At 30.5% G+C, this 22883-nt stretch overlaps 1 protein-coding gene and 1 long non-coding RNA gene across 2 annotated transcripts in view; one reads left to right on the top strand and one right to left on the bottom strand.

The window, feature by feature from the left end:
* The window catches only part of LOC115881542, a 457389-nt gene that overhangs the window by 126996 nt on the left and 307510 nt on the right, over positions 1–22883 (bottom strand). The gene's annotated exons all lie outside the window — the stretch shown is intronic.
* On the top strand, positions 11160–11761 carry LOC115881543. Its single transcript, XR_004050058.1, has 2 exons — positions 11160–11189; positions 11267–11761. It is a non-coding gene; the product is annotated as an uncharacterized LOC115881543 (long non-coding RNA).

The raw sequence follows: 22883 nt of genomic DNA, 5'->3' as shown, positions 1-22883 counted from the left end.
TTAAGATAGTTAAATTAAATAATAGTTATTTATGATATAAGTGCTAAAAGTGTAATAGAATAATATCAAGCTTGGTAAAATTTTATCTTTTGGTTTGTTATTCTAAGATGGGACCATTTCAGTTTACGAAGTTATCAGTTGACATAGGCAAACGAATTTTAAAAGGCCTAAGCAAATAATCTATAATGATATACAATAATGATATTCAAGACACATAAACTCTTTAAAAGTACGCATATATCCTGAGAAACTAGCTAATCAAATAATACAATCTTCTAAATAATTTAAAGTCACATAAACGAGGGTAAAGTAGAACAAACATTCATCCCTTATTATTAAAACTCTATTTGACAGAGTGGTACCAGTTGTGTGTACCCTAGGGATATCTCAAAATAAACAACGCAGAAAAAGCACGTAGGCATGCTTAAAGAAATAAGTAATATTAAATCATCCCCTCGCTAGAGGTTTTACATTGAAAATTAAAAGTATTAAATATATGTTTTAAAATCAGAATCCAAATGTTCACGGGATGAATGTCTGAAAATGATAGAAATAGGATTATCTTTTTTTCCGTTCCTAGAGTTAAATAGAAATAGACAAATAAATGAAGAAATAAAGATTTCATTTCTAGGCGGTTTTTTTAAGGTAATCCTATGTCACGATATAATTTGTATTAGTAAGGCTTAGATTATGAATGTATTCAGCAAATTGGTAAAAGAGTAAGATTTACACGGAAGGGTTTAAAAATTACATTTAATTAATAAATAGGACATGCTGATGCCCTCTCGGGATAAGAACCAGAAACAAGGGTGAAAGAAGTCTAGGGATCTTTTGGGGAAGGAACCCTTCGGCCAATTAAAAAGGTGCAAAATATGCATTTGGATGGGTATTCGAAGGTTCCTCAAACAGGGGCGTGCCGAAGATGTAGTAACGCCATTCCGGGATAGTACCAGCATCAGTATTTTCATCTTCAAAATTAGTTCGGTACTGACTTTTAAATTAGACGGTCGAATTCGAAAAATCTTATATTATCCAGTGGTCTTTTTAATTGTTTTAGTAAGTTCTCTATCTAAAGATTTTCTCAAATAAATTCTCAAGTTAGGAAATTCTAAACTATTCATGCTTACAGTATTTTAATTGTTGTTTTTGGATTTTCTCTAATATTTTTCTTTATTAATGATTTAAGACTTTCTGTTTGTTCTAAAGGCTTTAGTAAATTTTAGATGTCATTGCATAAGTGATTATTTTGCAATTGTTCTTTTTATTAAATTCTAATTTAAATTTAATTGTTCAGTGAATATTTTTTTTAATATATTAATTTTCTACCAACGATAATTCTAAGAGAGATCTGAAAGTGTATGCTAATTGTTGATAATTTAAATTGGACTAATAAGAAGAATCTTTTGTATTTCTTTTTAACTTTATTATCTCTGAGTTTTAATTTCAATTCTCTAATTGTCATTAATTATTTTCTTACTTTTTCATTAATTATAAATGTTTTGTTGTTAAATCTTTTTCTTTATTTATTTATTTCTTTATATTAAATATAGTTAGGTGTTGTGAAAAATCGGCATTTTATTTCTTTATTTCACCTAATCACTAAAATATTAAGTTATTTAAAAGAACACTGTGATAACCGGTCGAGTGGTTCAATCTTAAGAATGAGTCCAAGATCGAAGGGGTAGATCTACAAGGGGATCAACGAAGTCTTCGACAGGTTCTTGTTGTTGATGTATTGCTGATGGATGTTGACGTAATAAGGTAAGTGGCAATAGAGTTTATAATAACTGAATTTAGAAAGAGCCCTTACCATAAAAGTGCGATGCCTTAATTTCGATCTTTAGCTGGTTATATTTTGTTTTTATATGTAAACGATAAACTATATTTACGCTCTGAAAAGTCGGTACTCTCATTAATCCAAGTTCTGCCTACCGCTCAATAAATTATTTTAATTATAATTATATAAAGGTCACACTACCATGTTAACGGACAAATCTGGAAAGTTTTGTCGCAAAAGTGGTATTTTATTTTATGAGAACGGAAGCTTGGGACACGACGAAGGGATGTAACGAATTAAAGAAAATATTGAGTAAATGATTTATAAGCAAGAAAAGGAGAAGAAAATGAATATGTAAAATATTTGGTAAATTAAAACAGCAACCGGTCAAATTGAATATTATAGAACGTTTCCATCAACATTAATATATCCTAAATAAAAATAAACCTGGTATTCAAAAATATTCAAATTTTTCGGGAATGTATTGGGCCTAGAGATATAAAAATTCGAACGCTCGGACGTGCACGTATTAAAAAACAAACCAGTTTGTTTTCATTCGACCAACGGAAATTGATGTACGTGCACGGACGCGCAAACTCCGATGCAATGTAACCGCCTACGTAGATACCACTTGTTTGTTTTTTGCTGCGTGCACGTCCGAGCACGTACGACCAAAAAAACGCACGGGCACGCATCCAATGTAACCACGGGCTTACTTTTAGCACCAGTTTCACCAGTGCTAAAAGTAAATGACTTTTACCGTCAGTGACATAATGTCAAATTTTAGGCACTGATAGCATGCGTTAAAAATTACATTATTACTGACGTTTGTAGAAAAAAATATATTAATAATACTCTTTTAAACTACTTTTACTAACTTTATGTTAAAAAGTTAAATAATGCATTTTTCCCATACTTATAAAAATAAATAAAGAGTATATATATTTTTTGAAAAATCATAACAGGGCAAATAATATAAAGCTTGTAGCATATAAGAACAATATATGTACAGGGTGTCTTATTTTTTTTTTTAAGTTTTCTCATATTTTGAAAATGACAGTTTCCAGTTACGCCACTTAATTCTGCGTGAAAAACTGTACGGAACTTAGCTTTCATCTTTTCAATAAGTTTTTAGATAACCAAGTTACAAAGAGCGTCGGAAAATGCAACAATTTTAAATTCGCCCTGTATAGGCTACAGGAACAAGAGGAATACGATTAACCTGTGTGGCAGCATATTCAGATTTATAATAGTACCAAAGCTAGCAATGTCGGAAAAACAAGTATTTTAAAACGTCTGGCTCTTTGATATATCTTTTACTATGCTCTCTAGAACAGCATGCGGCTCGTCTGGCTCCCGGTAAACGTTGGGTTCCCTACTGCGCATTGAAAGAAGATCCTATATTTTTATTAGTCCTTTAAATTCTAGTATTGAATATAAACCGGCCGAGTCTCCATAACTCAACGCGTAGAGGTTTCGCCTATCAAGCGAGGAGTCAGAGTTCGAATCCGGGTCAGGGCAAAAACCTTTTTATTTTATTTTCGTTTATATTCTGATAGTAAATATTTGTTTTATTGAATCACCAGAATTATTTAATACTTTACTATCAGAATATAAACGAAAATAAAAAGTCTTTGACCTAAGCCGGATTCGAACTCGTGAATCCTCGGTTCGTAGTCGGAAACTCTACGCACTGAGCTATGGAGACATGTCCGATTTATATTCAATACTAGAATTTATACCCCTGGCAAGCGAACCTTTGGGTCGGCGTTTGCATGTATAGAAATGAGTCGTTATGGCAATGTAGTACGTCGGAGTGAGCAAAAACACGAAGTAATTATTACATAACTACTTAATCTGACGCTAGATTCCGTGCGCTTGTGAAAATACTCGCCTTCTGTCTTTATTCAGTACATCTTATTTTACTAAGACCGTACTCTTCGTACACATGAAAACCGGCACCCAAGACCAGAAATGCCGACCCTTAGTAGAACTAAATTAAAAAAAATATAGGATTTTCTTCCATGCGCAGTAGTGAACGCAACGGTTATCGGCAGCATGCTGTTCCAGAGAGCATAGTAAAAGATATATCAAAGAGCCAGACGTCTTAAAATACTTTCTCGAAAACGTTGCTAGCTCTTAGACTATAATAAAATGTAAGTTTTTGTTTTGTACAGATAGACAAGTAAGTACTAAGTAAGTAGTAACTGATAGTATAATAACTAAGCAACAGAAAAATAAAAAAAAGATAATTTATTACAATTAAATGAATCTTAATTTAGACTTGATATTACAATTACATCATTTACGTGACTGTTATGCACGTTTTTTTATACATTTATATATTTCACTAAATTAACTCAGTTGAGATCTTTGAATAAGAAGACTAAGGAAGGAGCATATCAAAAATCTTAGGTACACCGCGATGGGCCTCAAATATGGCCGACTTAAATTCCGGTTTATCAGTGTCGTTCTAATTTTATTTAAAAAATGTAAAACTATGATGTAGGGTAGACGTGGGGTAGACTCAATAATTTGTTGTTTTATTTTACGTTGTGAATAAATGTTGGTAGTTATTAAAATTGTTATAAAAATATATAATTCTAATAAAAATAGATAAGTTATAATAAGCATTTATTACCACAAACATCCGATACGCTACTGAAGCAGGTAAGTCAAATTAACGTATCTAAATTCTTTGACATCTAATCTTTGACAAGTAATAAATAAAAGCTAAAATGCAAGAAAAATATATAATTTAGTTAATTTAAGTGAATTTCATAAATGATCGGTTTACTACACGTATGTATATTATATAGTCACTTACTAGCGAAAAGTTGTTCCATTATTTCACTCAATTTTTGCCGAGATCTACCGCACGCTACACAACCAACTATTTTAGAGTTTTTTTCGATAAATCGGCGATAGTGTCACTGTTAATTTAAGTTCTGCCACAATTTCCATTTAGATTTACTACCTTTATACAACTATCAGTAGTAGAATAAATAATAAATAACATAAAATAAGCTCCGTAAAGACTGACAAATCCACAAAATTTCAAATCAAATTCAAATGTTTCAAATGAATCGTCAAACAGAACTGTCAAGGATCCCCACCCTAGAGAGCTTTTATGGTGCCTTTTCCGCCCACCATGCATGAATACATGGATAGCATTATGCTCTTTCCTTAGTCTTCTTATTCAAAGGTTGAGATACTAAATACTCTAGATTTCTTAAAACTCGACCCTCCAAACATCTCTATTATATTATTACTATTTCAATAGAATTCAACGGTACTTAACAATTTAAAAGCTCTGTTAACTAACAGAAACTAGAGAACTTTACAAAATTTAACTTCAACCGCTCTAAAGCTTAAAGTGTTTTCAAAATTTGTAACTGTTTTTGTTAATTTAAATATTATATTTGCTATTGTTATTAAATTAAGCATACAATATCTCATACAAACATACAAAAACATTTGATATAAAATAAATGTAATATTTTATGTTATAAAAAATTAATTAAGTTTTACACTTTAAAAATAAATTGGGAAATAGTATCCGTTTTAGACAACAAACTGTTTATATAATTTATATTTTACCAACTGATTAAATTTTGATTTAACCTAATTCAAATTTAACATAAATTAATTGATTTTTTACACAGAAAAAAAAAAATGTTTGAATATAGGTAAGTGTGCCCGACAACTAGTATACAGGGTGTTTCTCAAAATTGGCTCACCCCCTATAACTTTTTTATTTTTTCAGATAAAATAACGAAGATTTGGTATGTTAGTCTAAGTAATATATATATAATATCTAAAATATAGAAAAGTTATAGGAGTGAGCCACTTTTAAGACGCACCCGGTATATGTAATTCTATTGAGAATGGCATTTCCTATCAGATAAGGTAAAAATATACCTAGGGTGTCATTTAAAAATCAAAAGTTGTAGTCATTTCCGGTGAAACAGGAAGTGACCGAAATCAATTGAATACGTATTATTTCTGATTAATTATTAGTCATTTAGAATATTAAATATTCATTGTACGTGTAAAAAAGATCAGAATATAATTATAATAAAAACAATATAGTGTATACGGATATTTGACCGTTTGATGCATAAAAATAAAGTGAATGAAAGAAAAGATCTACAGTACTGCACAATTACACATTACACATTATATTTAACTCATTTAAACTATATACGCGCCATGAGAACTTAAAAAAAAATAAAATACCTATCTTCAAGAACTCTTTAGTTTCATTGTGTCGTTTATATATAAAACTAAACATGGCTCTTGTTTATACAAACAACGTTCAAATTAAAGTGACAACTTCGCATTAAAATGAAAAATATTCGGGAACCTTTTTGGCAGAGCAAGTCAAAGAAAAGGAGAGACAAAAGCTTTTTATGTAAATAGAAAAATTAGAATTCCTTTTACGATGTAAAAAGAGAAGTAGCTAGCTTTTATATACAGAAACGAGAATAATTGTTGTATAATACAAGAGAAATATATCCTGTTTTTTGTTATAGTCTTATATGTTTTATTTAAAAAAACTAGTTAACGTAATTTTTTTGTCTTCTAGCTTTGTCCAACATCTTTTAATTAATATCCAATATTAACTAGATTTAAAGAATATATGGATATATAGGAAGATATAGTGGAGCGGATAAATCTTGCGTTGCTCAGTGTATTGTTGATAAAGATCATTATGCAGGGTGCATCTCAAAAATGGCTCACACCTATAACTTTTTTATTTTTTCAGATAAAAAAAACGGTATGTAAGAATATGACATAAATTGGGGATTGATTGACGTATTCCATTGTTTTCGGTCACTTCTTGTTTCACCAGAAATGATTACAACATTTGATTTTTAAATAGCACCTCGGTATATTTTTACTTAATTCGATAGAAAATGACATTCATGACGAATCATATGTACGTATCAACTTTAGACATATTCGCTTTAAAAAACATCGTACTTTAAATTTCAATCTAGAATGCCATGGCTATGTATTAGCGTATTTGGAAAAAACATTTTCTTACGAATAATTTCATACCGAACACTTGATATTTCGAGTCAAATTGTCGTTATGAACCCCATGTTACAATTTCAAATAAACCATTGCGAAAATTTCGAAAGTTGACATATTATATGTCATTCTATTCAGATTTTCTATGGAATAAAGTAAAAAATACCGACGGTGCCAACTGGATATACAAACTGTATATACAGGGTGAGCCTTAAATAAGTGCAAATATTTTTAAGGGTGGTTGTATGTCTACCATTGGGGAATAACCAAGAAAGACCGTAAAAGAATAGAGTTGATACGACAAAAGACCCAGGTAATAGATGTCATCCACAGAATCAAATCCCTCAAGTGGCAATGAGCAGAATGACGGACAACAGACCACAAAAATCACAGCATGGCACCCACTAGCAATTAAGAGACTTAGAGGAAGATCAAACCTGAGATGGGACCATGATATTAGGAAATTGGCAGGAACAACTTGGGCCCGCAGGGACAACCAATTGGCCAAACTACAAAGAGAGTATCTAAATATGTGAGGGAGGATCAGAGATATGGAAGTGGGAGAATGAGCTTCGACGAGTGCGCATCCAAGTTTTTGTCGACGGCAAGATGGCAGACATCTTCCAGGTCTCGCTGTCACTTCCCCTCTTTAATTGACATCTTGTGACATCTGTTTGTTTTTTTTTTTCGTTTGTGTTGTTATCTAGTTAAAATTTATTATTATCTCAATTATTCTAAACACTAATTCAAAAAGGCTTGTTGTATATTGTCATAGTCATTCTAAGATAGCTAATACGCCGGGAAAAATGATTAGTTTTCATGTGTAAGTTTATACAACATAATCGTGTTTACAGATGACCCAAAACTGTTTATTATTAGTTTTCCTAAAGGCGATTTGTAAAAATCGTGATTGTAATTGGGAATGGTCAAAAATAAGTGTATGATGTGGCCATTTAAAGAGGATGTTTTTATTACGTGTGGAGGAAGAAGATACTTGGAATCAATGTTCGTGCTTCTGTAAAACAGTGCACTCTTATAGTGTCCATGAAAGCACAAGTTCAAGTGTACCAGAAATATGTCAAATATTGTATCACTCAGGCAAACAGATTGGTCCTTACTTGACAAGAAGATTATTTGGAGGAAAAGAAGATAGGGTATTTTAATCGAACAGCAAAAATTTAACATTTTTATTGTGAAGTTTGTTGTAGATAGTTGTAGTTTTGTGCTAAATATTTCTAACCATTAGCAGCAGCAGTGTTCAGAGTGTCAAGAGGAGAAGAATTCAGTTAATTAGATTTATGCACAGTTACAGGTATGAAGGCTTTTTCAAACATAGTATCGAGTTCTATAGTCAACATTTTTAGTATTCCTACAAGTGTAAAAACAAGGAACATTGGACTGAAAAAATGGCAAGATTTATATAGGAAGAAAGGGTATTATGCCAATAAGAAAATTAAATCTGTAGGCAGAAGTTTATTATTTAAAAACTGTTATGGGGCATATATTAATTTGTATCTGTGCCACAAATCACAGAAAAATCATATGATATTCATAATTGTTAACGAGATGATATTTAAAGAGTGTTAAAAATGAGACTATTAGTCATGAAGCCTACCCTTTTACTTTAAGAGTGTTTGTTTCAATATTACACTTTTTTTCTTGTAAAATCTATGATGGAGTTCAAAAGCATTTTGCAATGGCCTTAAATTGTAAGCCAGTATTTATAGTAAAGGTATTTGATGCAATAAAACTTAATCAGTACCTTCCAGTATGTATTTTAGTAAGAGGATTGTCAATCCCATGTTTTTAAATAGATAAAATACAGGCCAAAGTATTACAGTTGAGAAGAAACTATTTTATCTTAAAAAAATTTTCTTAAAATTCTGAGATCATATAATCTAATTTTCTTAATAATAAATTAGGTATATGTTTGTTGTACATACAGAATTTTGTTATGGACAAATAAGGATCGGCAAGCTTCTTTTGTCCAAAAAATAAATGTTTTTTTCTAGTATTAAGACAAACCATAATGTGTTTTACAAACTTACCGGTAACAGTTTTTTTTTTATAAAAAAATATTTAGGAATAATTTGGGTTGTTATCAATATATTAATGACTTGAATTTTGACAAATTGAATTTGTATCAAAATAATTTTACGAAATATAAAATTGATGTTCTATTACAAGATTTTATTGTCGACAAAAACCAGGATAAATACTACTAATAATGTCCTTAATAAAATCAATGATGTTTATGTATTATGAAAATATTTGTTAGAGGACATGTTATCAGTTTTCGTAACACAATTTGAAGGGACGAATAAAAAAAATAAAATAAAAACATGTTTTTTCTAGGTTTATATTCAAAATACAAGGTAATCATCAAAAATAATTATGAACCAAATGTTTTATAAGTATACAACTTGAACAAAAATTTGTTTAGAACAATGTTTACCAAATTTGCAAAAATTTTAAATTGAAACGCGTAATTCAGTACAAGTAAACATGAAATAATTGTAAATACTTATTTAATGGCATTTCGAGTGTTAACGACTAAGAAAAGGTCATCTGTCCGTAGCGTCTTTTGTCAGAATATTCGTATATTTACTGTATTATATACCAATATTGTACGCAGTTTTGAAATTGATGATAATTAAATAAATCATATTAATGTTAACTAACCATAATAAATGATAGAATTTCACTAAATTTAAATTGCCCCCCGTATGGTTGAATACAGCAAATTGATATTTGATTACTTATAGATTACCACCTATATACAAAATGACACGGAGACCTGGAATATGGCGCCCAACTTGATTAGACCTTCTGCGCATGTTGACGCTCATTCTCTATCCCTTCTATTTCTCTGGGGAGGCTACACCAAAGACATCTAAATATAGGTAGACAGAACACTCCATTCATAAAACTCAATTTTTTAGAATCATACATGGTTTGGCACTTTTATGAGAGTTAAAAAGAGATGGGTACATAAATATGACAACACGGTTGAGTTTCGTCTGTCTTTCTGTCATTTCACTCCATCAGTGGCGTGACGGTGGTGTGGTGTTTTTTATCAAAATTTTAAAATAGTTATTTTGTGTATTTTAATTTAAATTTTAATTTGTAATATACGTAGTAATATCGATAATATACAATGTAGGGGCGTTTGCACCAAGTTTTTTAAGCAAAACTTAACACTATGTTTAGCTTATTTTCTTGCACTATGCTTTAATCTAACTTGAATTTATATTTAAATTAAGCGGTCAAATTTCCAGGCTAGTGGTCACTTAACCTATCTTAGACACAAAAATATTGTTTTACGAGGAAGAATTATTGTTATTCCTTTGAGAAAGCTAAAAAATGTATTATGATACCTCTACGTAAGTTCGATGATTACTTTTGATATCCTAGACGTCGATCAGTAGGTATATTCATTGAAAATGGATTTCCTCAAGAATGGATGTAAGGAAAAATCATATTGCCAAGAAATGAACCTCCTTAAGTTTTTAGGACAGAGACTTTTAAACGACACTGTAATATATATCATTATTAATTACCTCGGTTTAATTGAACAAAATCTAGAATATCAAAATGAGAGGTAAGTTGGAATGCTAGTAAATCTAATGTAAGATAAATTAATTATATTTATACTTTGAACCATTGTTCTTTACTATTTCCAGAAACAACAGCATAACTGCCATAAATCAACAACAATTTTATAGTATATTTGGGTTTCCTGGGATTATAGGGATAGTTGATGGAACACAATGTAAGAAAACATTCACCTGGTAAGTACCTATATATTTTCTTCAATATTTATCAGCACAAGGTTTCTTATACTTTACAGGGGGTATTGATGGAGAGGTATTTAGAAATAGAAAAGCATTATTTTCCCCAACATTTAAATTACGGAAATGCTAGTCTTAAAACTATAGACTTGATTGCTTGTTGGCATGGGTCTGTGCATGAAGCCACCATTTTTGGACATTAAGGACCCGCTTGGGGACTGGTGACTTTTCAAATTAAATCCTGCTTGGTTAGTGGTCCGTATATTTATTTACTGTTAGATCATTTATATAAAATATATTCCTTAAATATTTGAGTAGGTATTCAATTCAGAAATATATTACGAATAAGATGAATTGAAAGAAATTTTTAAATGTGATAATATTCAAAGGGTTCATATACTCTATTAAATTATTTTATTATCTGTTATAAGGTGAGATTGCATATGCATTGAGGGGATATATGCAGAAATACAGCTGAAGAAATGTTTCAGAATTATCGTTATATGGAAACGCCACTTTCCAATATGTGTTTTATGGTATAAAACCAAAATTACAAATGCAATGTCAGTTATTGTTGCACAACAGTTTGTTAAGAAAAATATTATCTGTTCAATTATAGAACAAAATTTAAAAAACTTAATGTATGTACTTAAATTTTTAGATTTTGTTGTTTCAATGTGCTACACAATACAGCCAGAATGATGCCTGAACAAGAGCTGCCGCCGTTAGATGAAATAAATATGGACCAAATTAATAAGAAGAGAAATAATAAATTATTTTGAAAGATTAGGGCAATATTTTTTTTAACTTATTCTAAACATGTTTTTATGTTGTTATTAAATCTCTTGAGTATTAATTTCTATAAAATATCATTATTAAATGTCTTTTATTCAGAAATAACATACATTACATTTTTTACATTACAATATAAACACTAATTAAAATTATTAAATAAGTTCTCTTTGAGAACTTTACTGTTCTTTTTTTATTTCAATGTCTAACAACCCTTTTTTTCTTTAGCTTATGTTCTTCTCTGTTTTGAATACTACTACTTTGAATTTTGCCCATCTCTATATTACAAAAGAACAGCCTTTTGTCTAGTAAATTAATATCTTCCCTTTTCTTCTGTTTCTTTGTAACCATCAGTTTTGTTTTGAGACTGAAAAAATATCTAAATATATTGAATTCTCTTAAAAGTAATAAAAAATTCAAAAACACAATGAAAGGTTAGTACTTACAATACCAGTATTCCTATTAGTTTTAGACAATCTATCACCATCATGTTTTTTAATCCCACAATGCTCTTCTCATTTTTACATTGAATATATTATTATCTTCCGTTTTTGCTTTTTGTATACGTGGACCTCCACCAGTTAGTCAAAATATATTTTAATAATTGATTTTCTTTTACATAGTATTTACACATACGTTGTAAGCTTTCCATACAAATTAGAAAGCCCAAAAATCCCGTTTTTCTTTGTGACTATGGTTGACCTTTCTTTTAAAGTAAGTCCAATATACAATTTAATTATTTCAAAATTATTAAAAAGTATGTTGTTCTTATATTTTTGATAATTTTTTTATATGAATATTTTGTAAATCCATTCTGAGAGTTAAAAATATCAAAAATATTGTTGAAAACTAAATGGAATTTAGAGGCCTCCTAAGAAAACTCTGGGCCAGTTTATGTATCCCTTATAAAATTCTATGTTTTCGGCGAATAAAATGACAATGTTAAAGCAAAGGATAGTAGCAGAAGATTGGATTTTTGTGTGGCAGGTCCTTTTAACATTCTTTCAAAAATACTTTGTACTGGTTCAGCTAAGGAAGCCTAAAAAAACATATATTATCTCTATTAATGTTATATCTCTATAATATTATTATTAGTCTTTTTTAGACACATCCAAATTCACTAAAGGGTTTTAAAATTTAGACCTGGCCTTGTCATGGAAATTAGAACCTTCCATTAATCGTATTTATGCCACTGTCATATGGATTAGTGTATCATTCACAAAATTAGACCAGAACTAAATTTAAAACTTGTTAACGAATCTTGGGGACAGATTTTGACATAATGGCTGTAGGACTAAATTATTAAATGGCTGATAACTTAACATTATTATAGTTCCCCTCCGCACGCCACTCAAATATATACATAAAATAGTGTGTCCAAGATAATAATTACAAGCACTGGGATCTCAGAAACAGTAAGAGATACAGCTTCAATTATTAGAAATTGCTTTTGGCGATTTTTACTTGATTTTTATATTTTTTTGGATCCTCACATATATTACTTTACTTTGACTTATAACCATTATGTTTTTAAAATGTCACCCTGCATATCTATATTCATACCTGAATGGTCAATTCAGTTGATACACTTATCAAAGATTTTTCTTTTAAGTAATCAATTAACTGATGCATTGATATTATTTTATTTTTCAATCTTCTAAGACCTATTTGTAAAGTATGTATTTTTCATTTTCTTTGTTTCCAAATTTTTACAAGACTTAAATTTCTACATAATATCATTATAATGCCTCATTAACATACTTCTTTCTGAAATTAAAATAACTTATGCACAATTTTACTTAAGATACAGAGTGGCGCCTCTTAAATGCTACCAAGGAGAAAGAGTTTGTATTGAAATTAAATTTTGGAAGTATATGTAGGTTAATTTAGAGCATTTAAACATATAAATGTGATAAAATATGTGTTTTTTTAAAATATGGAGTTCTACAGGGTGTCGCCAAAAAAGTTACACAACAAAGTTTTGTTTTTTGGAATGGGACACCCTATATATTATTTGATTTTCGGATTCTATGAGAAAAATAAAGGTGAATTTCATTATTGGACTAAAATTTAATTTTATTCCCTTTTATTTGAACACCGAGAGTACTATTCCGATCTTTTAATTGCAGTGTGCATTCATCAATTAATAGAATGCTTAAGGTCAAATTTTAATTTGGTTAAATATACAATGAGTAAATTTCCATCTAGGTAGCTGTTATTGAAATTTAAAGTTTATTCAGTATTTTCACCAAATGTGAAATATGACAAGCCTTATATTTTAGACATATGCTTCTTTAATGAAACTCACCTTTATTTCTTTCCTAAAATCCGAAAATCAATTAATATATAGGTGTTCCATTACAAAAAAAAAACTTTCATGCATAACTTTTTTTGGGGACACCCCGCAGAACTCTTGATATTTCTATAAAATGCTTTTCATTATCCTACATATGCTCCCAAAATTACATTAACGATAAAAACCACCGTTCTCTTTGGAGCCTCCGCGTCGTAGGAGAGGCACCACCTTGTATATAATGTAGAGGTAATTTTTACCTTTTTCTGATACTTTGACGACTTTCTTGAGATAATAAATATCCAACTATTGAGATCAGAAGATGAGGATTGTCTTACTATGCTGTAAACAAACAAAAACATTAATAATTAATTTTTCAATAAAACCTATTTTCGTTTTTATTTTTTCCTAAATACTAATAATTTCCTTCTATAGTATTAAATTTATCATTAAGCGAGAATGTTTTCTAGTGCAAAACAGAAGCTCACTCATAGAAAATATATGTAAACAAAAACCAACACTATGGCAAAAATTATGTAGTTTATGATCTTATAATGTGGAAGATAATTCCAAATAACATATCCTTGACAAAACATATAAAATAAAAGATAGCTATGTTAATTATACAGGATTTCTGGATATTCGACCGATAAAGCTTGACAATGAGAAGCAACAAGTCTCGTATTTTTATAAAAATTAAGATAGGGAGGTAAACCCATAAAGTGCTTAATTAATAAGATACAAAGTGATATTAGTAATGTTATATTACGTTATATTGTTCTATTAAATATTATAACAGCTTCCTTGAAATCTATTACTGCTAATGACATAAACAAAGTGTCCCCTTTTCTGCAAGAAAGATAGAGATGTCAATTTTTAAATAATTAAGACGGCAAACAAAAGCAGAAAAATGTTATTTTGAAAAAGCTCAATGTGTCAAAGTATCCCGTCTACTATAGTTACGTCAAAGTATGATTAAGAATGTATTTAGATTTTTTACCGCAAAAATTGTGTCTACGAAATTTCGCGTCTCAATTTTTTAAAGAAATACCTGGATATGTCAAAATTAAACTTACTATTGTGACACCCTGTATGTTAAAAAGTAAATACTTCGCAAGAGGGTGTACACCTGTATTCAATAAGGCACAGTACACTACTTGACAATAATAGTTATAATGAGAGTATTTCATTTAAAATATATTACATACTAGTTGAAGCCTGGCGCATCCGCCACGACATCAGGAAAAAAAAATACTTATTATTTTTTTTAATTAAATGAAAAATAAAAATCCGGCGATGAGCCAATTAGCTATCTTTTAGTAAAAAAGCAACTTTCTAGAGCAAGTCGTTACTTCAGTAGAGACGACACAGATAAACATTAGCATTTTATATTATTATTATATTATATATATTACTTTGTTATGAATACAGCTATATTCCCATTCTGTTAAAAATACAAGAGCTTTTAAGCCTTGTCAGTCAAACATCCAGAATACACTTACAAAGAGCACATACTGGTTAATTCCAACTTCTTTTTCCAATGCCGTTTCTGTTGTTTTGAGGGAAGGGCTTCTTGAGAAGGGCTAGTTTATCTTGTATGATTTTAGGCAAAATCCTGTGAATTTTAATTAATTATAAATATTAAAATACATGTATAAAATGTATCAATGTTCTTACAAATTTGAGGGGCCAGCCAAATTGCCAATCGCGGGACTAGGTAGGGACCTTCTCTAGTCCCTCAGCTGGTCTGGAGGTTCATTTACCTAAAACATTTTTTGGGTGGCGGTACAAACTAGAAGAAAACCTAGAGTAAATCCTAATATTAGTACAATACTTATTTATTAACTGTTAAAATGTATTTGACTGCTTTTTACCTGTATGATAAAGCCCCAGCAAAAATGGTACTATCTATTTGAGGCTCAGAATTTGGTCTTATTTGCCTTCGATCAGTTAATTCGGCGATCATAATATTGCTCTTATCAAAATCATCAGAACAAATTTGGACACACGTTAGTTTGATTTTTCAAATTCAAGAGTGAAATCGATCATTGTCTAAGCTCAGTATTTATAGGAACGCTACAAAAGTACTATTGGTTACATATGCAACACATACATATTAAGTATTATAAATCTATTTAATAATATATGTAAAATAATAAAAATATGCGGTAAAAAAAAGGAAAAATTAACCTAAAGGAAAAATTTTCCAAGGTTTATTTTCCTCTATTTAAAACACCAGATATGTACTCGCCTGTGAATTGTGTGTGTGTGGGTGTTTAGGTAAGTGTGGGTAAAAGTGTAAAGGGTTCCAAAACTAAAAAAAAATATCATAAATGAAAGAGTAAAGAATTATCATAAGTAAGGCTTATCATTATCATTCAAAACAATGCATATTTTTTAAGTACTGAAGCATCATTATAATTTTATTTATTTTATTAACTTTTTTAATTTGAATTTTGAATACCTATATCTAAACCTTACCTATTAGGTAATTACTTATAGAATTTTTTATAATAAATAAATAATAGATCTATCATATGTGTTACGGCTAATATCTAAAACCTGCTAATGTTAACTAGAGTTCAATAAAATTAATATTTAGATTGCAAAAACAGTTTTCTTTCAACATTGGGGGAGAAATGTGGAAATTATCTAGCCAAAGTCTGAAGTAATTATAAAAATTAAATGTCTTTAATTGAACATTAGCTAATTTTGTCATACTAATTTAGCATACTAAGCACTGCTTTAGCCATAATAAGGTGCATAGTTAATATAGAATATAACTGAATAATTTTGATGTTCAAATCGTGTTCAAATTTCAGGTATTAACTACCTATAACAGCAACAGCTGTTTTATTTCAACAGATATTAGCCATAACATACACAATTTTTAAGATATTTATAGCGGTTTCGAATGTTAGTTGGCACTTAGATATATAATATAAAAAAGGTTTTTAAATGTTAAGTTGAGAACAGCCAGTATTACCCCTGAGCATTTTTTACCACCAACTGTAACAGCAAAATGGACAAATACATAAAATAATTGACTTAAAACGTAGATCGGTTTTGCCAAGGTTTTGCCTGAGGTCTAACTAAGGATAAGTCTAATTTCACAATCAAAAACGCCAGCAAATAAGAAAATATACGTATTTTTGTAATAATCTACTTATAACTAAAAGTACTTAGATACGCTACTGTAAAGGCATTGCTAAAGGTAAAAAAATGTAATAACACTTACCGTCCAAATATCAATCAGGAGTTAGAATAGTCCACCTTTAACAAACTATGCACTGGCGAACCATTGTAGATAGTTAAAAAACCACTTTAAATAGTTTTCTTTGCAATAAACACTAATAATTATTCGAAAGTTGTCCGAAATCCATAAACACTTCCAACGGTCGCAGAAAACTCGCAACAATGCTCCGTTGGACAAAAGTTGAATGAATACGTCAAATGTCAGCGTAATTTCTACAGATTCCGACAATTCGTAGTAAAAATTAATCCGTAGCGATGCCGGATTGTCTTAGTAATTTCCCCAATATATTTTAATAGTAATTTTAATATAATTTAATTAGAAAACTAATAATAATTTCAAAGGTATAATCCTAGTATAATTAATGTATTATAATTAAAATTATATATCTACACAAATATTTAGTCTAATGACCTTGTAATGACAATAGCATTTAGAACTCAAACCGTAATCAGCCGAAATCTACCACCGGTCACTTAAAATTGGCATCATCGATTTTTGTGCAACACGGTTCCTGATCGCGGTAAAATGTAAATTGTTTCGTCTCCTTTTATTTAGATGTCTTTGGGCTACACCATAATTGAACATGGTTGAATAAGCTGAGAAATAATGATATGTCGACCCAAAGAACACGTCAATGATTTTTTTTTCGCAAAAAAAAATGTTGAAAATCGTTCATTTTCCTTTTAAGTTTTCTTTTGTATATTAGAAAACTTTTTGAACTGCCTGTTCACCGGAAATTTTCCCACGGTATAATTTGTTAATCTCTGATATTACCATGGTTACGGCTTTATTCTATGGTAACGTCACTAAAAGGCATGCAAATACAACAAATTCCAGTGGCTCTCAATTTTTTTGAAATTTTCAAACTTGATTAATTCAGTTATTTTGGACTTACTTGAAAAACGGCAAAGGGAGAATCTACCAGCCCTGAAAATATTTGCACTTATTTAAGACTCACCTCGTAGATTTAAAAAAGGGCGATGCAAAAAGTAACAGAACAAAATCGCCCAAATATGAAGATTTTATAACATTATTTGATGAATTCGCCCTATATTTTTTATGTGCATATTAAATCCGTATCTCCAATTCATTTCGCTCATTCTACTTTCGCGTATTTTTTCCGAATAAATGTTTCGGCCGTAGTCTCGGGCGCAAATTAAAAACTGAAATATTTAGCGCCGTTTTGCCACTCTATCCCCCCTGTAATTGGCGGCCGCGCCGAAAGCTTTTATTTATTTCGGCAGCGTTTACGCACAATCATCCCACGGAAATCACCTCATTAATAGCTAATCCAGTGTGTGCCCAATAAAGGATTCATTAATATTTAACGCCTGCTTTGCCTATTCTCTGGCTATTTTCTCTCTGGTGTTTTTCCTTCGTTAATCGGGTTTGGGGTAAGGGTCTGATTCCAAAAAGGTTTTGGAATTGGAGTTTCCTTCACCTGTGGTTATTGAATTTTTTAAAAGAGTTAGATTAAATAATAGAACCGGAATTTAAATATTAGGACAGTCGTCAAATTCATAGATTTTTTCAAAATTCATCACAGAACTTCAATACGCTGATGACTGTGCTGCTCTAGTTGCACGTTACAACAATTACAAGAAATGTTGAAATGTACGAGGCTCTGGGCCTTAAGCTAAACATCGACAAAACCAAAATCATGTGCACTCTCCGGGAAGATCACAACAGTGCTATAAAAATCGGAGAAGAAGTATTGGAATATGTGGCAGAATTCAATTACCTCGGCAGTTTAATTTCGGAAGAGGCCCATATTGACTCTGAAATTCAGCACAGGATTAGCAGCGCCTCAAGAGCATTCTAGAAATTAAAAGACAGGGTTTTCTACAATCATGACTTGAGTACAAGAACGAAATTTGCATTGTACCGAGCAATTATAATCCCCACCATGTTATATGGGAGCGAAACCTGGGTGCCGTACTGCCGACACATGAACGCATTAAACAAGTTGCAACAGAGACACTTTAGACAACTCTTAAGAATCCGGTGGTTCCATCATGTCTCAAACGTATCGGTCCTTGAAAAAACTAACTGCGAGAGTATTGAAGCCATGATTACAAAATCCCGCTTAAGATGAGCTGGCCACGTATGCAGAATGCAAGAAAACCGCATACCAAAATCTCTGCTTTACGGTGAGCTTGTAGACGGTAAGAGGAGGCCGGGTGGACAACCGAAAGGGTACAAGGACATTTTCCACGAAAACTTAAAGGGGATTAACACGCAGAATGAGTGGGAAGGAGCAGCTCACAATAGAACGCAATGGAGAAGAATTATAAACTCAGTTAACTGTGACAACCAAAAAGTAAAGAGGCAACAACAAAGTAATGAGATTTTTGAATGTCCGAAGTGCGGTAGGCAGATAACATCACGTATCGGGCTTTTCAGTCACAGAAATGCTCATGAAAGAAAACGCCTTGCGTGACCATCTTCTGATGCGTGTCGAATACTCGTCAGCGAGTAATGGCAGTATGTAGTATAATATACAGGGTGGCCCATAGAAAACGTTCGGCAAGGCATAACCGCCAGGGTTTTTTTTTTCAAAAAATCCAAAAACACGTCAATTTTGTTTGTGAGGGGGACAATTATTACCCCAAAAATGATTGCAAAATCTTCGACCCTCTAAGCGGGGGCGTCATCCCCCAACTTTTTTCAAATGGGAAGGGGGTCAAGTGGGATCGCAATGAAAAGAGCTTTCTATTCTCTATATTTCATAAAATTAAAAAAAAAATCCAAATTTTTTTTGAATTTCAAATTTTTAATTTTTAATTTCGTTTCTGTAGTCGAAATATTTGCACTTATTTAAGACTCGCCCTGTTTATTGGTTGTTATATGTATATGTGTGTATGGAAAAATGTAATTTGAATATTAATTAATCGAATTTAATTAAAAATAAATGTAATTAATAATATAATTAAAAATGCACTTTGTACTAAAATTAACAGGTTTAAAAATCGGATTAAAAATGATTTTGTTGTTTTGCAACAAATAAATTTTCGCTTATGTCAAAAATTTAATTTAAATGGAGCGCTATTTTATTCCGAATATTGATGTAGCCACACAACTCAGTTAATATTTTATAGGACCTTTCAATATAAATATACACAAAAACTATACTGTTTAATCTCAAATTTTATCAATTTTTAAACAATATCAGCCAAAAAATTTTATATTCTATTCAGCGTGGATTAAAATTTTATATTTGCAACACTGCATTGTCGGTCTAAATTTGGGCCTATGCTACAACTAATCAGCTATAATTTAATTAAAATATATCTATTTTCTTGAAATACACATAAAAAATATCGTATTAAATTGTATTAAATTTATTGTATTAAATATATCTTTTTATATATTTTTATAACCATCTAAGATTCGCTGATGACATAATTCTAATAGCCAATAGTCCTTAAGAACTACAAACACAAATTAATCAACTAAATGTAGCCAGCAATAAAGTGGGTCTCAAAATGAATTTAGCAAAACCTAAAATAATGTATAATGAACTACTGGAAAGAAAATACGTTCTAGTAAATAGCACAAAAGTAGAAATAGTAGAAGAATATATATATATATATATATATTTGGAGCAACTAATACAGAGCTCGGGATCTCTACAACCAGAAATTAACAGAAGAATTAAGTTAGCGTGGAGTACTTATGAAAGAAGCCCTTCTTCTTCTTTTTCTTACAGTGCCATACTCTATATAGAGCGTTGGCTACCTCTCGCATGTACGTGTGATGTGTGTCATCAGTGTTTCACAAGTACACGGGACCTACAGTTTATTACCGAATCCGAACGGCACTATTTGAGTGGCTGTACAAGGCAAATATACTCAAGGTGGTTTGGTTTGGTTTGAGAGAGACCGTAAAAGAATACAGTGGATTCGAAAGATCCAGGTAATACAGATTGACCACACAAATGACAGCATGGCAACCCTATATTTTGCATAATTATTGTAATATATACAATGAATATAATATTCCTATACAGGGTCCGGCAATAGTGCGTCGGGCATCTGTAGCTCCTAGAATAAAAAACTTGAGAATTTTGTTTAAGTGCAGACCTAAAGTATGTACCAGGATGTATTTCGGGAAACTATTTTAACTTCTATAGGATGGCTCAAAAAAGTGTGAGTGGACCTGGATGATTTTTTTTAAATGGAACACCCTGTATATTATTGCATTTTTGGCTTCCTTTCAGATCACTTTACATAACCCTAAGATATGAATAAATATTTTTCGATAGTTTCAGAGATATTAAAAAATAAATCAAAAATATATATTTTTCAGCCCTTCTTAAAAAAATTATTAAAAATACAAAAACTGTCCTGAAATCAAAACTATATTAGGTATTTACATTGGATGGTCTGTTCTCATTTTGCTATAAATATAATAATCGTAAATCATACAGGATGTTCAATATTCTACGCCAAACTTTCTAAAATATAAAATATTTTTTCTGTGTTTTTTTAAATGGAACACCCTGTATATTATTTTTTTATTAGATGGAGAGTAAAAAAATGAACATTTTTTGTATTTAGAGTATTTCAAAATTCTTAACCATTTCGCAAATACACGCAGTTATTATTTCCTATGGCGCTTTCAATGGTAAAATATGAGAGAAAAATCATTGGTTGGCTTTGATAAAAATTTACTGTGGAAAATGCCATATGAAATATAAAACCGCAAATATCTGCGAAACCGTTCGAAATTTTGAAATACTCTAAATACAAAAAAATGTTAATTTTTTAATTCTCCGTCTATTGAAAAAATAATATACAAGGTGTTCCATTTAAAAAAACGAAGAAAAATTATTTTATATTCTAGTAAGTTTGGCGTAGAATTTTGAACATCCTGTATAATTTAAGATTTTCATATTTATAGCAAAGTAAGAACAGACCATCTAATGTAAACACCTAATGTAGTTTTGATTTCAGAAAAGTTCTTGTATTTTTAATAATTTTTTTAAGAAGGGCTGAAAAATATATATTTTTGATTTATTTTTTAATATCTCTGAAACTATCGAAATATATTTATTCATATCTTAGGGTTATGTAAAGTGATCAGAAAGGAAGCCAAAAATGCAATAATATACAGGGTGTTCCATTTAAAAAAAAATCATCCAGGTCCACTCACACTTTTTTGAGCCCCCCTATAGAAGTTAAAATGTTTTCCTGAAATACATCCAAGTACATTCTTTAGGTTTGCACTTAAACAAAATTCTCAAGTTTTTTATTCTAGGAGCTACAGATGCCCGACGCACTATTGCCGGACCCTGTATATTCTACAGTGTCGCGTGATCGCTTTCTTTCCTGTTTATCGGAGTATTAAATTTAATTGGTTAAATCTTTGCCGCCTATACCCTATGTTTTCCTAAAAAAAGTATTAAATAAATAGAGATATTTATTTAATACTCTAATTCTGTTTATGCGAAGGTCTTGACAGTACGCCAGTGATGTTGTCAGATCTTAAAGTCATATAAAAATGTATTTGAAAATTATTGGTATAGCCATATCGGGAAACAATTCATTATTTCCACTTATGATCCTAGAACTGCTAAAAATATAAAATATTCATATTTTTAGATCAATATCAAATATTTTCGTGTTTGAAAATAACGTATTACCTCTGAAAAGGGGTAAAATATAGCTGTAGCACATCTGGCTAAAATTTAAAAATGTCATCATAACGCTGAAAATATTTCTGACTCCGAGTCGTATTGATATTTATGATGCTTTAATATCTTATCATCAAAAGCCTTACCAGATTAAAAAAAAATACCCATTCGTCGTGTTTTAAAATCAACAAAAAAAAAATGTGAAATGAAATGTTACTTCACTGCTTCAACGTGCATAACTTCTCTAAATATGATTCTCCTTTTTTGATATGTGTGATATAAACCTTAAAATAGCGCCTTTA

This window comes from Sitophilus oryzae, unplaced genomic scaffold, assembly GCF_002938485.1.
Source record: "Sitophilus oryzae breed Bouriz unplaced genomic scaffold, Soryzae_2.0 scaffold_172_pilon_pilon, whole genome shotgun sequence".
NCBI lineage: Eukaryota > Metazoa > Arthropoda > Insecta > Coleoptera > Curculionidae > Sitophilus > Sitophilus oryzae.
The sequence above is the reverse complement of the archived record's forward strand: the minus strand, read 5'-3'. Positions and strand labels throughout refer to the sequence as shown.